Source organism: Schistocerca gregaria, chromosome 5 (genome assembly GCF_023897955.1).
Source record: "Schistocerca gregaria isolate iqSchGreg1 chromosome 5, iqSchGreg1.2, whole genome shotgun sequence".
Taxonomy (NCBI): domain Eukaryota; kingdom Metazoa; phylum Arthropoda; class Insecta; order Orthoptera; family Acrididae; genus Schistocerca; species Schistocerca gregaria.
In genome coordinates, this window is record NC_064924.1 from 11,850,306 (window position 1) to 11,875,670 (window position 25,365).

Genomic DNA, 25,365 nt, shown 5'->3' on the forward strand with positions numbered 1-25,365 from the left:
ACATTTCAGACAAAATGAGAAGTGAAGTTTTAGAAATATCATACTACACCACAATGTTGTAGATTGAAATAGTTGATCGAGTAACTGAGGGAAGAGTTTGGAATCGAACTGGGGGAAAAGTAATTTGTGACAGAACTTTTGAAGAAGAATGGATCGGTTGGTAGTGAAACGCCGCTGTACCTTCCCTGACACCAGTGTACACGCCTAAATGCGGGATATAAACACTCACTTACTTTTATTTAGTTACATTTGCGAACAAATCGCCCTCTTTGCATTTATATACGCCAGATCCACTTTCGATGCATACGCTGCTGAGCTTTTAGCTCCAAAACCAAATGTCTCGCCGGCCAGTGTGGCCGAGCGGTTCTAGGCGCTTCAGTCTGGAACCGCGTGACCGCTACGGTCGCAGGTTCGAATCCTACCTCGGGCATGGATGTGTGTGACGTCCTTAAGTTAGTTAGATTTAAGTAGTTCTAAGTTCTAGAGGACTGATGACCTCAGAAGTTATATCCCATAGTGCCCAGAGCCATTTTGAACGAAATGTCTCGCTACATAAAAAATAATGGTGTAATGATCATTAATGAATTATTTAATGACACAACAGACAATGTGGATGTTGATCTGCGTGAATAATTAGAGGAATGTAAGGACTGGTGAAAGTGGCATCATAAACGTGGCAGACGTTCTATCATTCTCTTAATACAGCTATCTAATAGTGTCCTTCTGTCATTTGTACTACACATAATATCGTAAAAGATACTGCTTTTAAGTTGCTTATATGGATGACATGACGAGAAAAGAAGTAATTTGGGCCAAGTGGCATGTAAAGTGGATTCATTTAACATGAACTGTTTAATTATACCTAAGATGGTTCAAATGGCTCTAAGCACTATGGGACTCAACATCAAAGTCGCCTAGACATAGAACTAATTAAACCTAATTAACCCAAGGACATCACACACGTCCATGCCCGAGGCAGGATTCGAAACTGCGACCGTAGCAGCAGCTCGGTTCGGGACTGAAGCGCCTAGAAACGCTCGTTCACAGCGGCCGGCTGAACCAAAGAAAAACCAGACTTGACATGCTGAAACGTTTGTGATAAAACAGGCAGACTTAGATTCATTTAACCTTGCACGGTACTGGTTAGTGGTGATGAAGTGATAAGTATGCGTGGATTCAAAAACCAAAAAACATCCAGTGGTAGATTACCACTCAGCTTTCACATGCACCAGATACCGGGACACAACAGCTGATGACGGGATATGTACTCAGCATGCCGCACCTGCAAACTTAATGTCGATACTTAGCGTAGAAAATGAAAACATGGATAAAGTGATTCAAACAGAAAAATTTGAACAGTTGATGTACGGCTGATACAAATTCTCAGAAATTCTCCACTAAACCTATAATCATCGACTTATGAACTGACTAGCACCTGGTTCAATCTTGGGCCGCAGTAACAGCATCAGTCACAAGGAAATTTTTCACCGCGCGACCCTTACGGTCGCAGGCTCGAATCCTGCCTCCGGCATGGATGTGTGTGATGTCCTTAGGTTAGTTAGGTTTAAGTAGTTCTACGTTCTAGGGGACTGATGACCTCAGCCGTTAAGTCCCATAGTGCTCAGAGCCATCTGAACCATTTTTTGAAATTATTCAACAATACGAGACTCCAAACGGCAGTTGCATATCATTAAGCTTATTATAACATACGGAATCAATTGAGTTTCACACGCAAATTGTATGTCATCATGTTTATCATAACACATCCAATCATTTTCTAATCGTTCTATAGTAACAGCATACAGACTAAGGACAGCATAGTTGCCTGAACGCCACAATAACAAAGACGGGGATCATAAGGAAAACTATTTAAAATTACGAAAATTCATACGGAAATAATATATCATCAAGCTTAACGTAACACACTCAAGAATTTTGTAAGCTTTCTACACTCATAGGAAGTAAAGATCATGTGGTCGGCTGAAGGCCACTACACCAGAGAGGGAGATTACAAACAAAACAAGTTAAAACAACGAGCTTTTACAGGTATGTCCACAAGAAACGTTTTACAACCTACACAGTTGAAAATCTAACACAAGTTCACTGAAGTCTACAGTTTGTACACTGGAATTGAATAAGGCTACATAACAGCCTCGGATCTTTGCACAGAAAATTAACAGAGCGCTTACCAGAGGCCTGCACAACACAGAACGTGTAAATTAATACATAAAACATGTACAAGACATGGACCTCGCGAGACACTTTATACACATTGTGTACTCTAGTTCTGTCACTGACAAAACGCGTATCTGCTTTCATACTTTAGCTTCATCTATTCCTCTACAGTGTTAATTGCGTTACAATAGTTATGATGGCTAGTTTTACTTTCACTTGTACGAGTTTGGACACTTCATTGTGAGCACATCCTATGGCCATCTGCGTTGGAAAACTCATCGATATTACATAGATTTTCTGTTTCTGGTGGTACAGCTATCATTCATACTATGACTCGTCGATCTTTTGCAAAAAGTATCATTATTTCATAAACAACTACAGAATTTAACTTCTAGTGTTCACTCTTTATGAACTTCTATGTTCAATTACTCGCAAAATCAACTCGCCTTCACGTTACATTTCCCTTGGACTTACAGTAATACGACCGACATGACACTTTATCCAGCAACACAAAAAAGAAACTTTAGTGACAGCACCTTTACCAGGCTGGCAATAAACAAAACTTCTAAAATCATCATATGTTAACATTTTCAGTTCCTTAACATTCTGAAACATTTCCAGAATGAGATTTTCACTCTGCAGCGGAGTGTGCGCTGATATGAAACTTCCTGGCAGATCAAAACTGTGAGTGCGACCGAGACTCGAACTCGGGACCTTTGCCTTTCGCGGGCAAGTGCTCTAGCATCTGAGCTACCGAAGCACGACTCACGCCCGGTCCTCACAGCTTTACTTCTGCCAGTATCTCGTCTACTACCTTCCAAACTTTACAGAAGCTCTCCTGCGAACCTTGCACAACTAGCACTCGTGTAAGAAAGGATATAGCGGAGACATGGCTTAGCCACAGCCTGGGGGATGTTTCCAGAATGAGATTTTCACTCTGCAGCGGAGTGTGCGCTGATATGAAACTTCCTGGCAGATCAAAACTGTGTGCCCGACCGAGACTCAAAGGTAGGAGACGAGATGCTGGCAGAAGTAAAGCTGTGAGGACCGGGCGTGAGTCGTGCTTCGGTAGGTCAGATGCTAGAGCACTTGCCCGCGAAAGGCAAAGGTCCCGAGTTCGAGTCTCGGTCGGGCACATAGTTTTGATCTTCCAGGAAGTTTCATTCTGAAACATGCTATAAGACATCGCGCTACACAAAAGACTTTCATTTTTCACTGTCGTTCATAAAAAAAGGTCTCTAATCAACCAGCTACACTTACCCTCACAGTAATAAGGATGACACATCAGTGAATTGTGAAGAAGTTCTAATCAACAGCAAATCCGCATGATACAAGTAAAGAAATCGCTGCGACAAGAACAACCCTAAAAAAAAGTATCGGACAATTCATCACTAAGAGAAATACCAACGCTGATTCAAAAAATTAATTTAGAAGTCACACAAAATGAAATGTCTCGACACCTACGCCTGCCGGCTCTTTACGTACAACTTTATGTGCGGTATGTGCTGCGCTGTGCTGCTTTTGATCGCTTTGATCGTAGGGTTTCTCGTTCTGCCGCATATATTGAGCTACGACCCCACATACCTGGAATGGCCGATTATAAACACTGGAAAACGTTTTAGACGAAAACTTTTGGTTCTTTGACAACCTGCGAGCCTTCACCAACAAGACCTGCTGACCGACTACCGGATCCTTCCTTCTCCACAATGGTCCTATTTTACCGGCACTTTCTTTTCTCAGCTTCATTGCAGATGTTTGCGATAGCAAGTTCGGCAACGTCCTTGTGCCTCATTTATTTAATGGATGGATACCTAACCAGTTCCCCGATTCGTTGGGAAGTGTTCTATTTTTCAGATGTAAGAGTGGGGCCAGTTCAGTGGACCTGTTAGGTAACTCACTCAGGATGCTTCCAAAATCTTTGAGGAAGACATCTCATGTTCCGTGCTGCTTCCAACAGTAAATACAATGGAGATTATCCAGTTCTCGAAGCGTAGGGGCTGACGAGTTTGATACAGCATGGTAACATGAGATATACACTGGTTAAATTTTTCAGGTTCCGCGGACCCAGCCGACTGCACTGCGCAGAGATAACTTCCCTCGTCTGCAGCAACCGACCGACTCACTGCCAGTACGCCGACAACATTTAACACACGTTGTCAGTGGAAATGACACCACACACACAGTTTGACAGACACTTGGAATGAAGACTTGAACGACACTCAGCAGTGGCTGTGCAGTCACGAAGACCGATTGGGAGTCGATACACACACAGAGCCATCCCACAAGCGATCGGCAAGCTAATTCACGTCGTCCGACCGACGATCTACGAAAACCGTCCCCGGCTCAAGTGATGTGTGGCGGCAGCGGTCGGGCGAGCCATGCACAAGCGGCCTCACTGCTGCTACAAGCTAACTGAACTAGTGCCACGTTCCAACTCCCCGACTGGCAGGTCCGAAGTGCACTCCTGGCACAGTCCAACTGACTGGCAACCGGAACTCACGACCCGAACTCCCTTACGACAGACAACGACCGGGAAGTAATAGCAGTCGAGCAAAGATACTACGAGAGGGGGTATATCGATACGCGCTGCTAGCGCCGGTCACAGTCAGGCAAAGCAGCAACTCAGTGACAGTAGTTATTTAAATTAACGTAGTGAGGTGGAAGTACGTTAAAAACAGGGTGTAAAATACATGATGGCGGGAACACGAGCCACGTACGGCTCACTAAGCAAGGAATGAGCCGCGAAACTGTTCGTATGAAATTCAATTCCGCGTAAGTCAAATGCACACGAGCTTGTCTCTTCTCGTAAGTGGCTACAGACAGACTGTATTTTAAGCCACTGTCCCCATGAGAGTGGGCTGAGGGCGTGGTGTTGCTCCTTTGCTGGATGTGGGTAACCAGAATACAAGTGGACGGAAACGAAATGGGGTACACTAGCGTACCCTTCCATCTCATCAAACCCGCCATGGGTATTGAATGAAAAGTATGTCCCGCGTGGGACCGTATGAATCCACTCCCGCACGTTTTCGTTACTGGTTGCCTCTATGTCCGTACGACTGAAATTCCGATCACGCTGTAGAGATACTCGTTCGACTGCGGTCATAAGCACCTCCCACTTTCGTAGTGCCACTTCCTATTGCGAGACCCGCTCACTAACGTTCTCCAAAACTTTTCCTTACTATTTGGAACAAGCAGGATTCCGAAGCAATTTTAGCACGATTGACCACATTCTGACCGCTAGTGAAGTGATAAGCAGAGCGAATGAATACCAACTGCCTCTCTGCGTTGCCTTTGTTGACTTTGAAAAGGCATTTGACTCCGTTAGCCATGTAGCTGTCCTGCAAGCTTCGAGTGAGCAAGGAGAGGGAGCAGCCTACATTGAAGTGCTCAGGAAAATCTACGAGAACTCTTCAGCTTATGTTAACATCGGCGAATCATCTCAAGAATTCCGCATCTTGAGGGGTGTCAAGCAAGGCGATTCCATCTCCCCAAAGCTGTTCTCTGCTGTATTGGCTACGTCAAAGCTGAGCTATGAAGGTAAGGGAATTAGAATTAATGGAAGAAGGCTTACCAACTTGAGATTGGCTGATGATATTGCCTTACTAGCCAAAGACTTCGCTGAGCTCCAAAACTTAGTTGCAGATCTTGCACTGGAATGTCAGCTGGTTGGCTTGAACATGAACCATTCCAAAACAAAAGTAATTTCCAACAAATGGGTCCCAGCTGGAGATGTGAAAGTCAAGGACAGTCTATTAGAAGAGGTCAGTGAATATGTCTACCTTGGTCAGATTATAAGTGTGAAGGGAGACATAAGGCCAGAAATCTATTGACGTATCAATCTTGGCTGGCAAGCATTTGGGAAGAATTCAACAGTATTCAGATAAAAAATGCCAGTAAATCTGAAGAAAGCACTATTTGATCAATGCATTCATGCTGTGATGACGTATGGCTGCGAGACATGCTCACTGAACTCATTTACAAAATGGAAACTTAGGACAGCACAGAGAGGCATGGAGAGATCAATGCTGGGCTATACAAGAAATGATAGGAAAAGGGCAGATGACTTCCGTTCTGTGACGAAGGTTAAGGACATCTTAGAGACAATAGACTCCTTGAAATGGCAGTGGGCTGGCCACGTTGCAAGAAGAAAAGACAACAGATGGACGAAGCTAGTACTGGAGTGGAGTCCGACAGAGCACCGGAGGCCTAGAGGAAGACCACCAGACAGGTGGGACAAAGACATCAGGGAGATCGCTGGTAACACCTGGCAGAGAACTGCCCAAGACCGTCCCACTTGCAGAAGACTACTGAAAGCCTACCTGAATCCACGACTCGAAGAGACCACATCATTTAATGATTGAATTGGCTGATGACGATGATGATGATGATGATGATGATTGGAAACCTCCGCCGCTGTACCTTCGATTACGGTACTATCAGCTGTGACTCCATCAGAGTGCTGATTGCGGTTGCTCTGTAGTGCATTAAATCTGGCATAGAATTGCCCAAGCATTTCGTCCTGATTTTTGCAAACTATCTCTATTCTGAAACTTCCTGGCAGATTAAAACTGTGTGCCGGACCGAGTCCCGAACTCGAAGACGGGCTAGAAGTAAAGCTGTGAGGACGAGGCGTGAGTCGTGCTTGGGTAGCTCAGTTGGTAGAGCACTTGCCCACGAAAGGCAAAGGTCCCGAGTTCGAGTCTCGGTCCGGCACACAGTTTTAATCTGCCACGAAGATTCATATCAGCGCACACTCCGCTGCAGAGTGAAAATCTCATTCTATCCCGATTCTATCCGTTACTTCCGTTTGCCACACGGTTACTGCTCCTATTTCAACCACAGCCTGCGGGGTTTCATCCCATATTGATTCTTTGGTAGTAAGGTTCTCCTCCTCTATGTCCACAACTAAGTGTTACAAATCAGTTAGTTCAAGAATAGCTTCGAGCCACGACCCTGAAGTTGCACTCCGCTGATCCCAAACCAACGCTATCTGCAACGTCAGTGGTGTCAAACGAGAGCTCAGTGGCTCAATGGAGGGGAGGGTGGATGCCTGTTGTGTTTTCTGATGACAACTGGTCCTGCATCGGTGCCAGTTGAAGATCTGCAAACAATTCGTCTGCGCTCTAGGCACATTGAACCTACACCTGGGCCGCGATTTCCTATGACAGCAGGAGCACTATCTCGGATATCCCATGCACCGTCACTGAAAATCTGCACGGTAATCTGGTGATTTGACTCTTGGTGCTGCCATTCGTGAACAGACCTGTCTCCAGCCATGTGGGACCCCATTAGACAGCAACTCCAGCGTCACTCACAATCAACCTTAACCGTCCCTGTACTGACCCACCAAATGCAACGGTCATAGAGCTCTAACCCACAAATTGACATCCAGCACCTGTACAACACTGTGCATGCACGTTTGCATACTTGAATTCAAGAGTCTGGTGGTTACACCGGATATTAATGTACTAGCATTTCAAAATTAGGATGGCTTATCTCGCTATTACATTAACCTGTGATCTTTCAATGTTAATCACTTAAATAAGTTACCTAGGCAAATATATTCCCGAAATTTCATTACTCTACATTAATCAATCTTTGGTGTTGTGATTTTTTATTTTAAAATTAAATATTGAAGTAAGGATAAGGAATCAGATACCATAATACATTCATACATTCTACGGCGAATAAATATTGCTAAACGCTCTGAGTTCTCATATTTTAAGAGCTGTAGTTGACGCTTCTTTTGGTTCTTGCATTTAATGAAGACCGAAAGTAAAAGTACAACACTTCTATTTTAATTTTCCTACATCACTATTTATGCAAATATTGGGTGTGAGCCAAATTAGTAGCTTCGTCGAGGAGAAATAATAAATCTCGTATAGAACTCTGCATGGAAGGATTACGAGTCTCGAATGAGTTACGCAAATCTTATTAGACTGCTCGTTTATAAACTGGTCGTGGTACAAAAAGAAAGTACAGTGAGCCACAAGCTTCTTAAGTTTGCATCACTTTCGTCTAGAAGTTGCACAGTTACGAAGTCGAAACGTACTTCTTCCAATGCTAATGGTGTTTACTCTCTCCGTAATTGTTCCACGTAAAGTGTCCTTTGGATAAAAAGTTCGATTCTTCACCTCTAACACTACAGCTGCAGGTGCAATTAATACAGTTAATTAACCAGTACTGTCAATTTATTTATTTATTCTATTCTTTTATTAAACGTAAGTTCTTTCATAGGGTTGACGCAAAGTAATTTTAATTGAATGATTCTAAAAGGAAAAGTATGGTAAAGTATACAAAGTATAGTATAGGTTTCATTATAACATTAATGTAATACAAGAGATTACTCTCCAGGAAGAAGAATAACTATAAACTTGGGTCAAAATAAAATACGCCATTTGAGAAACAAAGTTGTCTCACATCCAGTCTACAGCACTTAACAGACCTCTCCTGTGAAATTTCTACATATTCTCATCCATTACATTTGATTAATGTAATTAGGATCACCGAAACCTCGCAGGAAACTACGTCACCCTAAAATAACCTGCAGGTATCTTATGCAATCAGTATATTTTTCTTGATAATAAGTAATGAAATGTTTGCTTAGGGAACAAAATAGGGAATATTTTAGGCGAAAATGAGACAAATTTACAATTTAACATTTGTGTGTTGACTGTGAAGCAAATCGATATTGACGCGCTTTAGTTATTCTTCGACTGAACTACATTGCTGCATTTGCAACAAGTGTCGTATGTGAAATTCCCCAGCTGCTATGCAGGAGTGAACTCGTTGCACAAATGTCCACAGTACTCCTTAGAAAATCGGTCCTTTCTTCAAAGTAATACCAGACTGTTAAGCTGCGAAGGATGGTTTGTGGCTTCAGTGAGTATGAAAGAAATGGATGGGTTAAGATGAAGCTTTCAGTAGTGGATCGGTGGACGTTCGTCTCCCCCACCTACTATGATATCGGCTACACGTTGCTCATATTCGCCTCGCCTACCGTGTTAGTAACTACGTAGGTAATTTTTCTTTTTTTTCTTTTTTTCGTGTGACTAGGGCCTCCCATCGGGTTGACCGTACGCCGGGTGCAAGTCTTTCAATTTGACGCCACTTCGGCGACTTTCGCGTCGATGAAATGATGATGATCAGGACAACACAGCACCCAGTCCCTGAGCGGAGAAAATCTCCGACCCAGCCGGGAGTCGAACTCGGGCCCTTAGCACTGACATTCTGTCGCGCTGACCACTCAGCTACCGCGGGCGGACTACGTAGGAAATAAGTTAGTTAATCAAACTGTAGGAACAACCATTCATACTTGGGATGGCGATGTCATACAACAAAATGGTTAAAATGGCTCTGAGCACTATGGGACTTAACATGTGAGGTCATCGGCCCCTAGACCTTAGAACGACTTAAACTTAACTAACCCAAGGACAATACACACATTCATGCCCTAGGCAGGATTCGTACCTGCGACCGTAACGGTCGCTCGATTCCGGACTGAAGCGCCTAGAGCCGTTCGGTCACAACGCCCTGCTGTCATACAACACCTCTGGCTTCGTGTCTTTCGGCTCATTCACATCCGGACCACTGTTCCTTATCTCAGATGGTTGCCTGTCTGAAAGTAGCAACGCCAAATGAGTGTACGGAAACAGAGGAAATCCTGCAGGGTGCAGGCAAGTAGCTTAGCTCATGCTGCTTCGCTCGCGTAGTCCCTATGGCCTGAGGGGACCTTTTGCTGTCATTTAATAGAATTTCTATGTTGTTCACAAACGGCAATGCCTTTTAACCTTCCCACGCTGATTAAGGCTACACAAGCATGGTCTTTTCGGAATGTACTTCTGACCAAAAAGTGATTCTAGTAGTTGGAGTCCGAAATTATTGTTAATAATGTCTTTTGCGTTCTTATCGAGATATTTCCACAACAACTTTCATCCACTAACAAATAGTTCTTTATATCGAACCGAGAAGTGAAATACCAGTATTCATAAATTTAACCTCAAAATTTCTTTTAATGTAACGAAATATATTCCTAGAAATTTTCGTCCCATATGGCACTCCCTTACCTGCTGAATTTCCAAAAACGCTGAAACACGTATTTTTTATTTTGCTACTGAGAAACACGAAAGCATTTTCCCTAGTTCTAGCTTCAAATTCTCTTAATAGAGACATACTTTCAAAAAACTTTTCATCGCCTATTTCACCGTGTGAGGCGTGGAATTACCGACAAACCCTTCTTAAACGATGTCTACGGTATAAGATCCACGCCCTCTCCAAACTTCAGGTTTCTATCCTTGGCGGTTTTGTCTGGGATGTGATGAGTGAGTCAGTCACTCATTAGAATGAAAAATGCGAGTTTCACTGCTTTTGGAAACTGAATCTCGAAGGGGGTGAAAAAGGGTCAGAGTGACTCACTCTGACCCTGTTTCACCCCCTTCGGGGTTCAATTTTCAAAAGCAGTGAAATTCGCATTTTTCGTTCTCTAACCGAGAAGCCACACATTAATTTTCAAAGATTTAGCTTTAAAAATGCTTTCGCAATGAATTTTTTTCATAAAACGCTTCACCGCCTTAAGGACTGAATTTCCAAAAATTTGCGGTAGTAGCAAACGTGAATATTACATGTATTCATCTTGCTTTAAGTACGTTTCTGCACGTTTGAGCTTCAGTAACAGTAATGGTGGAACAATTTCGTTGCCATGGATGTAAAGAGAAGTGTGTGAAAGGAAGACCAGTTACTTTTCATAGATATGTACAACAAATGGAAAGTTGTAAATGTCGCACAGATTAGAGGCATTTTATGTGTTGAAGAATATAGACACACGGAACTATAAAATCTTGTACTGTGGAGAACATTTCTGCGACTTTATGGGCATGTGTTTATGACTCAAGTGCCATGAGCCGTGACGCGGCTCTCGGGCGCGAGGCGCTATCGATTACTCCTCTGGTTGAGGTTGGCACTATGTGCGATCGCGAGCGCCTCCTGTCGGAGCGGGTCCTAACGAGCGAGTGAGTGCGAGTACGGAGTCTGGGGCGGAAAGCAGGGGAGAATGGACACTGCGGCCGTACTCTGAGGCGACAAGAGAAGAGTTGTTGTGCACGGCCGAGAAGGGAGCGTTGAGCGAGGCGGCAGTCAGCATCGCCTTCCGGGGGACACAGAGGTGCGGCAGTCCAGCGAGCAGACACCAGCTCCGGGAGCAGTGCTCCGGTTTGTGGACGTGACGTGGGTCGTATTTTGGCGCAGTATAGTTTGCTTCGTACGCATCTGCTGCTCCCTTTATGCCCACGTGTGTTGTTCTGTCCGTATGTGCACTGAAAAGGTTACGCCCCGGCCGGAACAGTGGCTTGTGCTTTACGTTCATGCACCCTGACTCATTTGTTTTGCTGCAAGCAGCTGTAATTTCAGAGATTTTTTGTCGCGATTGTCTTAACCCGGTGGTGCCTAGTATCCGAGAACAAGACAGCTAACGTGTGACCTGTTGTTTTGGGGTTTGGAGTCCTGTTTGAACAACCTAGTTACCACGCACACAAATATATTGCTGCCGAGTGAGGTTAGTCCTAATCTTGTGGAACTGAGCTTTCAGTGACTGGCTCGTCTGCAGGTTAATTAATTTAAGCTTTGTGGTGTGTTGTTTTGCTTTCAATGGTGAATTTCTTGTCATTCATTTGTGTATGTTTCGCCGTTAATGATAACTGTAAGATAGCAAGGTCTTGAAGGGCTTGCGTATCTTGAGTGTATTTTTGGCAACTGTTTAGTTTGATTTCCTGTTTATCGGTCTGGTGAAAAGTTATGCCAAGTTTACTAATTTCCGCCTGAGGTCCGGAAGTTTTTTGAAGGTCAATCCGTTGGTAAATCTTTACTGGACCTAACTGTTAACTGATCTTGCGTTGAACTAATGCCATTATTAAATCGTTTCTTGTGTGCTATAAATTGTATTACCATACACAAGGAGACAGGGCACATTCTGTGGTCGAGGGGTAAGCACGGCGGCTGCTTTGCGCGTGGCGTCTCGTCGCTCGCTATCATTTCCTGCGTTAGTACGGGCGGCGTGAGATTTGTTTGTTCGCGGTTGTGTGGCCGCTGGTCAGCTGTGCCTGCTCCCGCTTCAGGGTACGCCGACGTTCAGTCACTGTTACCCCTGTGTTGCTGTCGGTCGCTTACCGAAACGTTAGTTTGCTTCAGCACGGTGGCCACAGGGCCGTGTCGATATCGGCCGATGGCCAGCGTTGGGGCGGTCGTCCGCTCTGAGTGGCTTCGGTCGCTTGGACTTGGCAGTTACCTTCTGGTTAAACAGATCAAACTTGTTTATCTGCTGTAAATTCCTAAGTAGTTTGTAACTAAGATTTTCATGATTTTACACAATTCAGGCATTTTGGTAAGGCATTTTCCTATCTATGTTTTATTTAAATGAGAATTCTTTATTGAGGATATTCACCTGTTGAAGCTTAACATAAAAGTTGTAACTTAGGTTTCATGATTTTACATAATTTAAGAATTCGACTAAAGCAGTTCTTTATCTACGTTTTATTGATTGGTAATTCTTTATTGGGGTTATTCACCTGTTGAAGGTTAAAGATATGTTTGTAACCAAGTTTATGGGCTTGCTTAGTTGAGATTTGTTAAGAGCCTTTATTGCTGGAAGGTCATTAAAGCTTGGGCGGTTGCAATTGTGAATACTGTTGTCTGTCTATGTTGTGGGTTACCCTTCCACTTCCACAGCCAAGCTGTCCTATCTACCAGTACACACCAGATAAATTTGCAAGCGTCTCTGCATGTGTATGCGTACTGGTGAGCTCGCTCTTTGAATTTCCGTTCCGCGCCCCTGGCGTGTGTGTGTCACTTGTCGCCGTGGCGGAAGGAGGGGTGGGGCGGGGGGGGGGTGGCGAGGGGCGGCAGCGGGTGGCCAGTGTCTGGAAGCCGGACGGCAGGGCGGGCCGCGCACGGCCCGCGGGCCCTACTTGCCGTGGAGTCACTGGTAGCCCACTGACCGTTTTGTCTGTTTAGTAGTTGTGGGCACGAATGTTATCAAAAGACGGAACACAGGCGTCGTCTTGGCTATTTGCTGCTGCTTCTTCCCCATGGAAGCCACGTTATGCAACGAGCGTTCCGACCCGATGAAGTGCCTGATTTGAGTCGTCTTTCGCGACTTAATAACTTGTGCCGTTGCCTCGGAAACGGGATACGGTAACGTGTAGCAACCGGGGACACTGTTATCGAAATTCAGTTTCCCATTTTCAGCAGTGGAGTCGATGATTTGATAGTCCAGTACATTGTTTTAAGTGCGACCGTGTTTAGCCTTAGACCAGTTTATGGAGGAGGTCGTCTGAGATGCTTGTTGATCTGCACAGCCACTGTGGTCACGGGGTTGTACTGAGTGCGAATGACAGTGCAGCTGAGACGCTCCCTCAGTCTGGTTTTCCTGCTGCCGTGGCACGCTCTGACTGCCTCGGACCGGGGCCCTGGGCTTGCCCGTCGTGCTGTGGCTGCTAGCGTCGCCTCTGTGCATCGGCCTCATGGGATGCACCGCTGCCGTCCGCCGCTGGGGCATGTAAACTACTGTTTGAAATTAGTACTGAAGTTGCGTACAGTTTGACGTTCGGCTGTAGGCTGAGTGAAGTGCTCTTGTTGGACACAGCGTCGAGCCCCGCTGGAATGGCCGCATGTTGGTCGGTTGTGTACCAGTCGCACGTGTCGTACTGAGACTTCGCCAGGACTTGTGAAAACGTAGAACGCCGTTGATAACTAACTGACACATTTGGGGTTAAAGGGTGGGAAAGGCATGAGGATGTAAAACTATTAAATATTACTATGCCCTGAAGGTTGTTTATATGTTCATTCACTAGCTAATTGTGGACTGAAGAGTAAAGGAAATTTGTTGCCTGTCTCAGGGCTAATTACAGCTTACTAGATTTAATTGTTCAGCTGTTTGTTATTTAAATGTTTTCATGGGGTGTTATATTCTCACCTTTCGTTTATTTATTTATTAATATCGTCCCAGAAGAAGCTGAGTAGCACAGTCAGCGTGGTGCAGTCGTTATGATACTAGACTGTTGCACGGAGGGTCGTGAACTGTAAAATTTTAATTGCTATATTCGCTTCGAGTACATTCTAGAACTATACACAAATGTCAAGAGTAACTGTACTTGAATGTTGTATAACTGTTTACACACGGTATGTGTCCCGACCAGAGGCATTTCGCTCCGCGCTCTTGTATGTGCAAGTACTAACTAAAGCTTCGTTAAGCTAGTGTTCGCCACTCATCTGATCACACCTTCCTCCACGAGACATTATTCCGGTGGTATTGCAACTTGTGATAGCGCACATCATCGACGACACTGTGGCTCCCAGCAGCCCGTGGCAGAGCCGCCGATTACGTGGCGAGAAACCCTAGAGCCATATTCAACAGATCGCAATCTATCGGCGACAGAAGAAGACGTTACGGTGACAGCAACTGTGTGCAACCACATGGGACATCCTTCCGCTTTCTCTGATGACAATGGCCAAGACCCAAACAAGTGGCTGAACGCATAGCCAAATTTAACAAATGGGATGACACCGTGTGTTTGGCTAACATATTTTTCTACTTGCAGGGCACTGCCAAGCAAGGGTATGAGAACAATGAGGAGAAGTTCACAAGCTGGGCAGTATTCCAGTCCGAACTGCGCAAGTATTTCGGCGACATACAGTGACAGAAATGCAAGGCTGAAGATAAATTAAAGTGCAGGGCACAGCATGCAGGAAAAACTACAGCATCCTACATTAAAGACGTCTTGGCGCTGTATAAAACAGCGGCTCCCAGATTGAAAGAGGAAGATAAGGATGCACATCTCATGAAGGGTGTTGCTGAGGACATCTATCAAGCCCTACTCCTGAAGGAGGTTTCGACAGCAGACGACTTCACAAAATGGTGCTAGTATATCGGGACAATGCTACAAAAAAGAATTAAACGCAAGAAGTTTGAACGGCTCCCAAACGTCGTATCGATGTCTGTAATGGAAGAAGAAACTGATTTCACAAGTGTTCTTCGTCAGATAGTGAAAGAGGAAGTTCAGAAGGCTGCTGGATAGCACGGCGGGAAAAAACGGAGGCACTTCAAAAGGTCATAATGAAGGAAGTGGAACACACATTGAATCCAATCTCTCGTAAAGGGTGAAAAGGTAGAGACCCAGGCGGAGTTAAGTTCCTACAATGCCGCATGAGCAACCAGTTTGGGCACCAAGGAAGACGGGGAGTCTGGAGGACCCAGGATAACCAACCAGTGTGTTTCCACTGCGGACGACCGGGACATGTGGTGCGCTACTGTCGAGAAAGGCTGCGGATATTTGATGACGCCCGCGCCAGAAGACTGCAGACCGATTTTTCCCTACGCCAACTCCGGGACGACGAAGATGAACACTTCGATGAAGGCCTCCAGCGCCGTTTAGAAATTCCAGCCGATCACCTAGCCACCGCAACCTGGAAAACTAAAGGGTGCGACCTTCCTTGGAGGTGAGGCGGCCGCAGAGAAAAAGCCTCCGCCGTCGATCACTACGAAAACGATAGGAAACTACGTCGGTATCCTCATGGATGGCTGACCAGCCCAAGCTCTTGTGGACTCTGGAGCATCATATTCAGTCAATTCGGAGAAGTGCGCCTACCGTCGCCAGTTGCAGGAGACTTATTCGTCGACAAGGAAACATCTCTGTTGAAGGTGGCTAATAGGAAATATGTGAAACCTACAGGAAGATGTACCATTCGTGTGAGTATAAGTGGCCATGCACAACCCTTATAATTCATCGTCTTAACAGTAGTCATGACGTCATTCTCGGATGGGACTTTTTGAAAGCCTCCCAGGCAATTATAGATTGTGGTCGCTCGACGAATATGCTACACGAGATGAGATACTGTGGACAGGAAGATGTCCATCCGAGAGTGGGAAGACTATGTGTGCTGGATGAAGTGATCATTCCTGTAGTCAGCACAAGAAAGGTAGCTATCATGTGTACGCCGTGCATCAACCCATTGATCTTGTAGCGGAATGTAAGAGAAGCATACCATTGAAGAATAACTTGGTCATCCCAGCCTCTGTCGTTTAAGAACGGATTCGGTGAATTGTGGATAGTTAACTGTCGCCAAGAACCGCAGATCCTTCCAAAACGCAGGTGCGTAGCAAACGCTCAGCCGTTAATTGCAGAACAGCTGAGCCTCTTAGAAACCTCCCATGCCGGGTCTGTGGCCGATATTAGCGCTACCACTGAAAGATCTTATAGCTCACTATCACCAGGTCTCACTAAGGAAGAGCAGAAGAAGCTAACTGCCATTCTTCAAGAGTTCTCTGAGTGCTTAAATCCACAGGTGAAGAGCACATTAGACAAATCGACGGGGAGGCATCGGATTAGTACTGGGGACCATCAACCAATAAGCCAGAGAGCATACCGTGTGTCAGCAACGGAACGTCGAATAATTCGTGACGAGGTAGAGAAAATGATGAAGAATGACATCATTCAGCATTCGCAGAGCGCATGGTCGTCACAAGTGGTTCTTGTCAGGAAGAAGGATGGCAGTTGGCGTTGTGTTGATTACAGGAAGTTTAATAAGATAACTGAAAAGGACGTTTACCCTCTTCCACAAATTGACGATACAGTAGATTGTCTGAAAGGGGTTAAGGTTTTCTCAACCATGAAAATGTTCTCGGGATACTGGTAAATAGAAGCATATAAGGCTGATGGTGAGAAAACTGCATTCATCACCAGTGAGGGCTTGTTTGAGTTTAAGGTAATGCCGTTAGGTTGTGTAATGCACCAGCAACTTTTGAACGGATGATGGATAATCTTCTAAGTCACCTGAACTGGACGATGAGTCTGCTATTTAGATGACATTATAGTGTTCTCAGAGACATTTGATGAACACACATAAACACTGAGGGCCATTCTTAAGTATTTCTAACAAGGCCGACTGAAACTTAATCCACGAAAGTGTCTCTTTGGAGCAAAAGAAATAAAAGTACTTGGACACCTTGTGTCAAACGAAGGTGTGTGGCCAGACCCAGAAAAGGTGAGATCTATAACGGAATTTCCTATTCCTGAAAGTATTAGAGATGTAAGAACCTTCCTCGGAATATGTTCTTATTACCGTCATTTTATCAAAGACTTTTGTATCAAAGCCAGTCCACTCCAAGAGTTGTAAGAAGCTGATGCTAAATTTATCTGGGGTGGTGCTCAACAAGACTCTTTAGATGTGCTGCGAAAAGCTCTGACGACTGACCCTCTACTTGCATTTCCACGCCTTAAGGGTCCAACAGGACGACTCGCCAGGTGGGCAGGACGTCTTTGTCTTATCGGTCGCCGTACAGCAGCCGTCAGCTGCCACAACACGCGCGGCACACAGCGACGACCGCTGGCGCCGCACACGGTGTCCACAGCTGGCGCCAGTGAACGCGTCGTCGCGGGGTTAGCGGCAGCGTACGCGCCACTATCGATACGGATTACCCTGGCGGCGCTGTTCTGACCACCAGAGTGAGCAACGCTATAAGGGCGCCATCTACCGACACTCTGATTGGCCGGACTTGCGGATTTAAGCGAGCTCCCTGAGCCCGTTTAACCAGTTCCATCTTCGCCGATGATTGTGTCACTACCCGGCTGCTGGATTCACGACGACAGAACCGTACTGTGGCCTCCCTGGCTGGAAACTTGCGACGCGTCGGTATCGACTGGTTGGCAGTGGTTTGGACTTGTATTCTCTACTAGTGACTCTGATTTCTCCTTGGCGCTACAGCCAGCGAAGTGTTGTGTAGTCGAACTTATGTTTTGTTTTGAGTGACAGAAGGTCAAATAAATTTGGTTATCACGGAATATTTGTTGTGTTATAGTACGGACATAAGTCTTCAAGAGTATGGCGTTATTATAGTGTACAAAAGTGTAAGAAAACACCAAGATGCCGATTGTCTCTCAAGAAACCCTGTGCAAGGCCATCAAGACTTTGATGATGAGAGCGACTGTCTCGCTGCACTCCAGGATCTCTCTGATGAGCAGAAGAAGGACGCCAAGATATGTCAAATTATGCTTGCCTTAAATCGGTTAGAGGATGTGAAAGGAAAGTTTAAGGTAGTTAATGGATTACTTTGCAAGAAAACTTTGAAACATTTGGAAAGACACACGAAAGAATCCTCAAGACATTTTTCTGGCCTGGTTTATTTAGGAGTGTCCGTCACTATGTGTCGCACTGTCGAGAGTGCCAGAGTACATTTTAAAAGTATTTCACAAATGTCAAGAATCATTTTATGCCTCCAAGATCTTGTATGTGCAAGTACTGAATAAACCTTCGTTACGTGAAGTTACTGTTCGCCACTCATCTAATTAGACCTTCTTCTACGTGGCAATATATTTACCTTTTGCTACAAGTTGGTTCTGAGTACTAATTATTGGTTCTCCTCCGTTTCTAATGGCGTTCTTTAGCCGCTGTGCATGCACGTTTGGTTACTGAATCACTTAAGTATTTTTCCTCAAGAGAATTTTCACTGTTTGTCTGAAGGGAGTTATATCAATCTGTGCACATTCCTTGTCTTATTAATTACTTCTGTCCGCCCCCGGTAGCTCGGTGGTCAGCGCGACAGAATGTTAATCATAAGGGTCGGGGTTCGATTCCCGGCTGGGTAGGACATTTTCTCCGCTCAGGGAGTGGGTGTTGTGTTGTCCTCATCATCATCATCATCATCATTTCATCCCTATCGACGCGCAAGTCACTGGAGTGGCGTCAAATCGAAAGACTTGCACCTGGCGAATGGTCTACCCGACGGGAGGCCCTAGTCACACGACATTTACATTTTTTACTTAACTGCTCATTGGAGCGTGATTTAAGGGAACTCGCTCTCTGCCTGAAGGGAGCCCTATAAATGTTTACTTCATTAAATATCTAAATGTCTTTGAGGGAGTATTGTATTATACCTAGTTTTCTCGAGGCAGCTGTTATGCCACTACTTTGTCCTAGAGAGCCATCTATTTGATCATTTATTGAAGCAGTTTCCGAGTTGTGGTTCGTAAATTTGGAAATTTTGAGTCTGAAATCTATGAACTGCTTTAACTATTGTCTTGTTTAAATTGTCACTAAACTAAGGCGTGTAATTTCTTAAATTTTAGACGTTCAGAGTGTTGCTTCTAATCCTGCTAACCTACCTGATTTTAGTTACTTTTCTTAAATAAGTGTGTTTTAATGAACAATGGTGAATGATGCGTACCCCAATCCGTCCAGTCCTTCAACTTAATTTCCCGTTTGCTTGCTGTAGGCTTGTGCTGGTGCTATGTTAATATGCAGATAAAACTTATACATGAGGGCCCGACCAATTTCCCCCATTTGATGCAGGTTACAAACCTTTGTGCTTATCTAAGTATTTCCCCGTGAGACAGTTTTCTATGCAGTGTCATTGTAACATAATTAATTAGAACAGAGGTTCTACAATATGAATAAGTGCAACAGAAAAAGTTAAAACATATTCTCAGCTGCCACTTCTTATCACGTCACTAAAAACTCGTAAATGAAGTTGAATCGGAGCTATGTTTATGTGGCGAAAAATAGTATTACTCTTCACATCTGTAAGCGAACTTTCGTCTCTGCTATAAAATTGATATGAACGAAATTAGAATTACATTAATACCTTCAGCTGCCAACGGGCGTTAATATTTATCAAAGGGGACAGGTGAAAATGTGTGCCCCGACCGGGACTCGAACCCAGGGTCTCGTACTTACATAGCAGACGCTCTATCCATCTTTTTTTTCTCATTTTTTTCGTTTTAGTTCATTACATTTGCTCAGGGCGGACGTCGCAAGACACCCGTTTCAGTTCGTCGTTGATCCAGTAACTCAGTTTTTTTTTTATTACAGAGGGCAGCTAGCCCTCTCACAGGGGATAGCACGACTGCAGGGACTATCTCGCGCACGCCTCCCGCAAGACCCACACTCTCACCTTGTATGTCCACACACAACATTCGTAGTGTCCCACCCCAACACACTCATTACTTGTGGAAGACATTCTTACCAATTCCCGTAAGAGTTCGGGGAATATGTGTGCATCCGCACAGAAGAAGAAAGTCATGGCTGGTGTTGGCACAACTATATCCATATAAGTATAATTGCTAAGATGTCTCTAAAGCACGTATACAAAGTTTTACGGTAGTTCTGAACGTGATCTATCTATAACAGTATATGGGCTAACACTTCTAACGATGGGCCTCCGCAGCCGATAACCCACGTATGTGCCAATGTTAACATCACACCATCGGCAACTACAAGTGAAATGGGCACGTCACTTGAGCTGCAGGACATGTTGCAGACGGAATTCTCGTTCTGCGCTTTCGAATACTCACTCCACATACAATGATCAGCCAGAACACTGAGACCACCCACCTACTGAGGTACAAGCCCGTCCGGCCGACATCAGCCTCACCTGGCGAGGGATGTCTGCCAGTCAGACACGCGCATGTAGAAGCAGTGAGTGTGGTGTCAGTGCTTAGAACGGGGAAGGCGTGCGATCGAGGCCGGATTGTAATGGACCGGAAGCGCGGCACGAGCATTTCGGAAACTGCAGGTCTTTTTGTGTGTTCGAGGACTACTGTGGTGAGTCTCTTCAACACGTGGCGAAACCACGTCCAGACGGACGTGGGGTTCAGAGGCCACCCCTCATTACACATGTCGGATGTTGTAAACTGTGCATACTCGTAAAACCAGTCAGGCGGCCAACTGTGGCGGAACTAACACCGGAGTTTAATGCTGCGTAGAGCACAAGTGTGTGTGAACACACAGTGCACCGAACACTCCTAACGATGGGTCTCCGCAGCCGATAGCCCGTGCATGTGCCATGTTAACATCGCACCATCGGCAAATACGACTGAAATGGGCACATCACCATTGGCACTGGGCATTGGCGTAGTGGCAGAGCGTTCCATGGTCTGAAGAATCCCGATACTTCCTTCATCATGCCGACGGTAGGGCGCGAATCCTTCATCTTTCAGGGGAACAGCTCGTTAACACCTGCAATGCAGGAGGGAGGCAAGCTCCATAGGTTCAGTGGAGATTGTACAAGGCACTATGACGGCTATAGTGTATGGTTCACTGGTTGCAGACGATCATGTTTCCCTAAGGCAGTGGAGTTTCTCAACAAGATAATGCTCTATTTTACAAGGCTTGGAGTGTAATGGAGTGGTTCGAACAATACAGCGCCGAGTTACAATTGAGGTACTGGCCTCTCACCTTGCCAGATCTGAACCCGATCACACACATCTGGGGTGTGACTGAAGGTGGCCTCAGACCTCTTTGTGCCTCGCCCCAGAACTGGGGAATTAGGTGATTTGCAGGTGTGATGCCAACTGGCGCCAGTGACCTTCAAGGCCTCACTGCGTGCATGGAACGACGCGTCGCCTCTGTTAGCCTTGCCAAACGTGGACATAACGGCTGTTAGGTTGGCTCTGAGCACTATGGGACTTAACTACTGTGGTCATCAGTCCCCTAGAACTTAGAACTACTTAAACCTAACTAACCTAAGGACATCACACACATCCATGCCCGAGGAAGGATTCAAACCTGCGACCGTAGCGGTCACGCGGTTCCAGACTGAAGCGCCTAGAACCGCACGGCCACACCGGCCGGCGCAGAGATTCGGAAAGGAAATACTGTAGATTTTCCTGTCGCCAAGAACCTGAAAAAATTATACCGTAACTAGTGTGCTTTCACTTTTAATAAACCTACATTTCATAGTATTCTAAGTGACATTTTGAAAAACATGGAGAAGCATTAGAAACTCATGGTGGAGGAATAGAAGAGAAAGAAAGCTTCGAACAGTATCAAATGTCTCAGCGAAACCAGAGAAATGAGTTCTTTATTATCCGTTTTCCTGGATACATTTCAGCACAGAAGGCAGTAAGTAAAGTTGTTGATTTCATGTATTATACTTTCATCTGTCAATATTTTCCACTACTTTACCTTAGGGAACAAAAAAAATTGGTTCATTTCATCCACTGTAGCAAGTATGAGGACAGGTGAAAATATCGTTGAATCCTTATGTCTCCCTAAAGTACCAGCATATCAATTCCTGTCTTACACAGTGTTGCTAGGCAGCATTGTTACGTGCATTAAGTTAAAATTTCACCCCTCTGGCTTTAATATTTTTGGAAATGGAATTTTTTTCCGTTTTCTAAATATCTCTAAAATCCTCTTTTTCTGAGTAAAACGTTTTCTTTCTTCAAAACTGCTACTTCTACAGCTATTCAATTTTTACCGCTGTTTTATTATGGTATATAAATCATACGAATACTAAACGAACATGGGAAAAATGTTTCTACTCAAATTTTTTTTCCACGATAAAGTCGGTGAAAAAATTGGTGAGATTCTTTCCTCGCTAACTGCGGGCTAGCAACTTTTAGACCTATTTCGACTGCGAATACTTCACAAACAAGACATGTAGGAAACAACTCCTCAATCATAATTCGTCATAATGTTGTCAATCGGTAGTTATCGTGGAAGGAAACGCACAATTTGGCTACCGAATTTACCGGGGGAAAATATTTCTTTGAGAGGTTGTCAAATGAGCAGGAGTTCATTTCCCACGTTGTGCTATCATTTTTGTGATTGCTACTGTATAATAAAGCATCATTAGATATTTCACAGCTGTAAAATTAACAGTTATAGGGAAAGAAAGCATTTTAGTCGGAAAAAAGAGAATTTTTAACTCTTTTTTACAGAACGGAAAAGCAGGGAAATATGAACTATGAACGTAGTATAAGTGCAGATATTTTTATACTGTGTTGGCTGATTTCTTTCCTGCATCGAACAGTTATCCAACAATATATCAGATAGTTTATGACCTGATGTTTCCTATACGGTCATAACTGCCCTTCTAAGTAGATTATGCCAGTCAGTATAGAATAACTGTTTTGCGTCCATGTGTCCATCCTTCAGCAGCTGACCTGCTGCTCAGGGGAAAGTAAGCCTTAATGGCTTTCTCTTGCCACATGTATTTGGAGGTACTAAGCAACACGAAGACATAGCCAATAGAAATATATGTACTCATAACCGTTACGCTCTGTATCATAACATGATGTAAAACGACGACTAGCACGTTGTTACCATGTGGATTCAACGAAATTTAGATGTGTCAATAAACTTGCTGCAAGCACTGTATTGATACATTTGACGGACTGAACAAGAAATATTTTGTTGCAGATCTCTCTCCAATATTTGACTGTTTCAGTCGGAAGAAATAGCTGACAGTATTATGACATTCATTGTGGCTGATTCCAGAGACAATACAGAGGTTGAATCCATTATCACTTAATGTGCAAGAACGTGAGATGAGACAGAGATACAAGCTCCATCAAATGTTTCAGATGAACATACAAATGCGTTGCAGATAAACAAAGGCTCTGACCCCAGCGGCACAAATTTACATAAAAGAGAGGAGATCAGTGTTGTGAACAATATGTATGTTCTGCTCGAAAGAAGACAAAGGGAATAAGCTTCCACAGGAGTGAAAATGAAATACTTAGTCGCACCTGAAAAAGACGGCCGGTCGGTGTGGCTGAGCGGTTCTAGGCGCTTCAGTCTGGAACAGCGCGACCGCTACGGTCGCAGGTTCGAATCCTGCCTCGGGCATAGCTGCGTATGATATCCTTAGACTAGTTAGGTTTAAGTATATCTAAGTTCTAGGGGACCGATGACCTCCGATGTTAAGTCGCATAGTGCTCAGAGCCATTTGAACCATTTTTTGAAAAGGACGATGAGGCAGAACATTATGACTACTTGCTTCATAGCTTGTTTGTCCGTCTTTAGAACAAAGTGCCTCACCGATTCTGTATGTCAGGGATCCGAAATTTTGTTGGTAGGTTTGTGGAGGCATGTGACATCAGATGTCTACGCACTTAGCGTAAACAATGGCCTGCTGACTAGCTTATGCGGTGATGACGCTCGATAGCGACCGAGATGTGTTCCATAGAATTAACGTCAGGTGAGTTTGGATGCCAAGACGTCAATGTGAGTCCCCTATAATGCTCCTCAAACCACTGTAGAACGGTTCTGCTGAAAGATGACATCGTCGTCGGGGAAGACGTTGGGAACGGTTCGCAGCTGTCAGCTGTCTCCGGAGTACTGCCACAGGTGCCACGCAGCGCAGCAGAATGTCTCCCACAGCACAGCAGGCCTACTGCTCCCACCAGTCTGTGTCCGTAGAGCGCAGCACGTCTGTCGCAAACTTCACTTATTCGACCTATGTGCAGTTTTTACAAATGCTTCAGTTTGCTATCAAAATTAAACTGAGATCTGCCGTGAGTAAGAGATTAGCCTATTTTATGAACTCATTGTACTATTTGTACGAGCTCACAATAACGGTGATTTAGCGCTTTCCTTCATTGTGTGTGCGATGGTCATGGAACAGAACAGAAGGAAACTGTAGGCTTTTCTCGAAGAAGTGCGAGGAAATAAATAAAAGTGTTGTATCTAACGAACATTTTCGGTATCCAGAAAGGCCCGTGCAGGACCTGCAACATGCGGTCGTGGAGTATCCTGCTGAAATGTAGGGTTTCGCAGGGATCGATTAAAGGGTAGAGCCACGGGTCGTTACACATCTTAAATGTAACGTCCACTGTTCAAAGTGCCGTCATTGCGATCAAGAGGTGACCGAGACATGTAACCAATGGCACCCCATACCATCACGCCGGGTGATACGCCAGTATGGCGATGACGAATAGAAGATTCCAATGTGCGTTCACCGCGATGTCGCCAAATACGGATGCGACGATCATGATGCTGTAAACAGAACCTAGATTCATCCGAAAAAATGAGGTTTTCCCATTCGTGCACCCAGGTTCGTCGTTGAGTACACCATCGCAGGCGCTCCTCCCTGTGATGCAGCGTCAAGGGTAACCGCACCAATGGTCTCCGAGCTCATAGTCCATGCTGCTTCAAACGTCGTCGAACTGTTCGTGCAAATGATTGTTGTCTTGCAAACGTCCCCATGTGTTGACTCAGGGATCGAGTCGTGGCTGGACGATCCGTTACAGCCATGCGGATAAGATGCCTTTCATCTCTACTGCCAGTGATACGAGGCCGTCGGGATCCAGCTCGGCGTTCCGTATTACCCTCCTGAACCCACCGAGTCCATATTCTGCTAACAGTCATTGGATCTCGACCAACGCGAGCAGCAATGTCACGATACGATAAACCGCAATC

The 25,365-nt window shown here is 44.9% G+C and overlaps 1 protein-coding gene across 1 annotated transcript in view; it reads right to left on the minus strand.

Moving 5' to 3' along the window:
- The window catches only part of LOC126272697 (translation initiation factor IF-2-like), a 135,858-nt gene that overhangs the window by 28,643 nt on the left and 81,850 nt on the right, over positions 1 to 25,365 (minus strand). The window lies entirely within an intron of this gene.